General features: G+C 35.1%; 1 protein-coding gene across 2 annotated transcripts in view; it reads left to right on the forward strand.

Annotated features, from left to right (window-relative positions):
- The window catches only part of LOC107733141 (zinc finger and BTB domain-containing protein 47-like), a 25731-nt gene that overhangs the window by 5822 nt on the left and 15867 nt on the right, over window positions 1-4042 (forward strand). Inside the window, exon 2 of one of the 2 annotated variants that reach the window (XM_016544656.1) lies at window positions 1598-1700. The gene's annotated coding sequence lies outside the window, so the exon portion shown is untranslated. Of the gene's footprint in view, window positions 1-1597; window positions 1701-3272; window positions 3335-4042 lie in introns of those variants that run through there. The other variant, XM_016544665.1, reaches the window with a different exon arrangement.

Raw genomic sequence — 4042 nt, forward strand, 5'->3', positions numbered from 1 at the left:
TAATTTCTTTAAAAATCAATTAAACTGATCCCAAACTTTTGAATGGTAGTGGGATTCTATAAAATCAAAATTAAAGTCAAATTAAAGGCAGTACAACAAATATTGCCTCGGTGTATAAATCTTTTACTATTTAGATAATCATTTATGACATTATAATTATAAAATATATATATTTTTTTAATATATATTTAGGGTAAAATATGACTTTTGTACAGTTCTCATGAGATTCACCTAAGAAGTAAATTTCTCTCTCTCTCTCTCTTTCTTTTTCGAGAAAGATTAGGCCCCTGAGATTATAGTATTTTGCAAAGTTGTTTGCTGTTCCTTTTCATTGCGAATATAAATTTTCAATTTTCTCCCAGCGCTGTCAGAGTGATCTCACACGGCTTTGTTTGTGCCGCCAAATGGTTCTGGCTGTGGATATACTGTCTCTTTTACGAGAAACTGATTTCTCTCACCTTGTCAAGCACACCTTTTATTATTAGACGCAGCAGACACATGAGAGGTAAAATCCTTTGTTTGTTTGTCTAGCTCAATTTCATGCCCTGCTTGGCACATAATATTTCAAACAGCGATTCTGTTGCTCTTGGTTGCATTAACATATACAGGTGCATCTCAATAAATTAGAATGTCGTGGAAAAGTTAATTTATTTCAGTAATTCAACTCAAATTGTGAAACTCATGTATTAAATAAATTCAATGCACACAGACTGAAGTAGTTTAAGTCTTTGGTTCTTTTAATTGTGATGATTTTGGCTCACATTTAACAAAAACCCACCAACTCACTATCTCAACAAATTAGAATACTCCATAAGACCAATAAAAAAAAACATTTTTAATGAATTGTTGGCCTTCTGGAAAGTATGTTCAGTTACTGTACATGTACTCAATACTTGGTAGAGTCTCCTTTTGCTTTAATTACTGCCTCAACTCGGCATGGCATGGAGGTGATCAGTTTGTGGCACTACTGAGGTGGTATGGAAGCCCAGGTTTCTTTGACAGTGGCCTTCAGCTCATCTGCATTTTTTGGTCTCTTGTTTCTCATTTTCCTCTTGACAATACCCCATAGATTCTCTATGGGGTTCAGGTCTGGTGAGTTTGCTGGCCAGTCAAGCACACCAACACCATGGTCATTTAACCAACTTTTGGTGCTTTTGGCAGTGTGAGCAGGTGCCAAATCCTGCTGGAAAATGAAATCAGCATCTTCAAAAAGCTGGTCAGCAGAAGGAAGCATGAAGTGCTCCAAAATTTATTGGTAAACGGGTGCAGTGACGTTGGTTTTCAAAAAACACAATGAACTTTTCCACGACATTCTAATTTATTGAGATGCACCTGTAGATGGAAATGGGAAGTCTTCTAAATATATCTGCCTCAGTCGGCACAGGAAAAGTGCAATGAGTCGTAGACGTTCTCATGTGGTTTGTAATAAAATAAATGTTGTACGATGCTTGCAGTATCCAAAGGTTATGAGAGATACTTAATGCGTTAATGTTGCCATAAAAATTATTTTCATGTAAACTAGCACAGTCCCAGTGTAGTCTTCCAATTTTCAGATTTATTGATTGATTTCTTGTGAATTTTTTTTTTTATCTCTCAGCCGATGCCGATGAGGACTTCCCTGAGCAGCATTTGCTGGACGTACAGAAACTCTGCAGTAAACACCTGCTATCCTACTTTGTTTTACTAAAACCATAGGAAAGGTGAGTGATTCTGGCTTTCTTTCCTCCTCAGAAAAGAGCTTTCACTGGCTTCCAATCCATTCTGCTGTTAATTAGCTGCTGAACCTGAAAACCATCTGACAGGGGAGCTCCATCCCTAATCACTTATTCTGATTGAACTTGGTAATTAGATGAAGGGATGGATGACACCCTCTATTGACAATATTTTCTAACCTAAGGGAAATGTTTATCTTTGTCTAATTTGTGTTAGAGTCGGTTTTCCACTAAATTTTCACTATTTTTATTTTGTGTTTTGGTTTTCGGTTTCAGTTAAGGTTTAGTTCTTTTATATTTATTAGTATTTTTTGAAAAATGTCTTTGTTTATAATTCATTCATTTTTTATTTTTATTTTTAGTGGTGTCTTTCAGAGCCCTTTTCCATGATTTATCTTTATGTACAAAAAGTGAATTGTGGTTGGTTGTCGAACATGTCAATCATACACCCCTTTCCTGTCTACCAGTTATTTTGAATAACTGTTAGACAGGAATAAGAGTTATTTTTAAATAAATACTTCTATTCAGCAAGGACATTCATTCAGTTTGATCAAAAGTGACCGACATTACAACAAACATTTTGTTCACAATTTCCACAAAAATATTAAGCAGCTAAACTGTTTTCAACATTGATTAAAATAAAAAGTTTCTTGAACAGCAAATCAGCATATTAGAATTAACACTTAAGATTGGAGTTATGATGCTGAAAATTCATCACAGGAATAAATTACATTTTAAAATATATTAAAATAAAAAACATTTTTTTTAAATTGTAATAATATTTCACATTCTTACTGTTTTACTGCATTTTTAGAATTATTAGAAAAACATAAAAAGTTTTGCCCTCAAACGTTTAAACAGAATAGTCTGTGCAATAAAACATGTAATTCAGTAACGCCTAGACAAATAGTAATTATGCATATTTCTATAATAAAGTTTAGTTTTGAATACATCTCACACTTCGATTTGAAATGCCTGACATTTGTGAATTCAGGAGGAAACCCTAAAAACAAATGTGACAAATGCAAACAGAAGTGAATTATGTTTCTCTTATGGAAATGTACTGCATCCTCTGTTCTGCCATTGCTTTGCCTGTATTTAAAGCTCACATTATTCAGCACAAGACAGACAGCTGATCCGAGGAGCACCAAACAGCCCTGTTCATTGAACTGGCATGTGTAATAGCAGGTGTTATAGTTCAGGAGGTTTTCTCAGTGAAAGTGATGCTGTGGTTTGTGACAGCTCTCTGACAGTGTGTAATTATCAACTGTGCTGGCTAGTCTGAATGGGTGAGAAGACTGTATCTGTATCTAAGAGACCTTAAAGCCTCATGTTGTTCCAGACTTGTGTTATTATCTTGCTTTCACTTTTTCTTTCATGGAAAAGAGCAGCTCGGACATCATGCCTTTTGTGTTTCCCAGACATTATCTAGTGATACCGGTAAATAAGTAAATTCGTTTTTCAGATTTGGGTGAATTTTTACTTTAGTACCTGCAATGAAGATGATACTTTTTTAGCCTTTTATCATGATGATAAACTTTCTTTCTCTCACACACAGACCTGCTCATAACTGATACATGTCTTGCTAATTTACAGCACAGACACACAGACACACAGAGGCCGTAAGTCATTTTGGTTTCTCCGTGAGGGCTGTAAGTGTTTGTCTGTCTAGCTCAAGGTCAGGACTGAACGTGCGTCCTGATTGGATCGGGGAGAGCGTAGGCATCGAGCAATACCACACACAGACACCCAGGGCATCTGTTTCTCTGTCTTATTTTTTCGGTCCTCTGAGGACATCTCCATCACCTTGGAAAGTGGCTCTTCTGAGAGGGTGATTGGTACACAGGGGTTCAAAAGTAGAAAATCTGCTCTTGAGAGGAAAGAAAAACTCAATCTTCTATGTCTGGTCCCTTGAGGCTTTTCCTCCTCACAAATACACACAGTTTCTTTGTCCTCAGCGAAATGAACAAACAATCCTGGCCTGCGGTCTGTTATTTCTTTGCTACGTCATGAGAATAATAGACCAGCGCAGAAGGGGCTGTCCATCCGTCCAAAAAATAGTCTTAATAAAAAGTATCTATCTGTCTATCTATCTATCTATCTATCTGTCTATCTATCTATCTATCTGTCTGTCTACATAATATATATGTAAAAAATATTTGTACAATTAAAAAGTAAGAGTAAAACAGTTAGAATAATAAATTCTCTATAAAATTTTGCTCTATACAGTATATTCTATATAAAAAATCTGTCTAATATAATCTATCTTCATGTAAAATCTGTCTGTATGCATAATCTAAGTAATATATATATATATATATATATATATA

The sequence above is a fragment of the Sinocyclocheilus rhinocerous genome, unplaced genomic scaffold (genome assembly GCF_001515625.1).
Source record: "Sinocyclocheilus rhinocerous isolate Xijiao unplaced genomic scaffold, SAMN03320098_v1.1 scaffold1245, whole genome shotgun sequence".
Classification (NCBI taxonomy): domain Eukaryota; kingdom Metazoa; phylum Chordata; class Actinopteri; order Cypriniformes; family Cyprinidae; genus Sinocyclocheilus; species Sinocyclocheilus rhinocerous.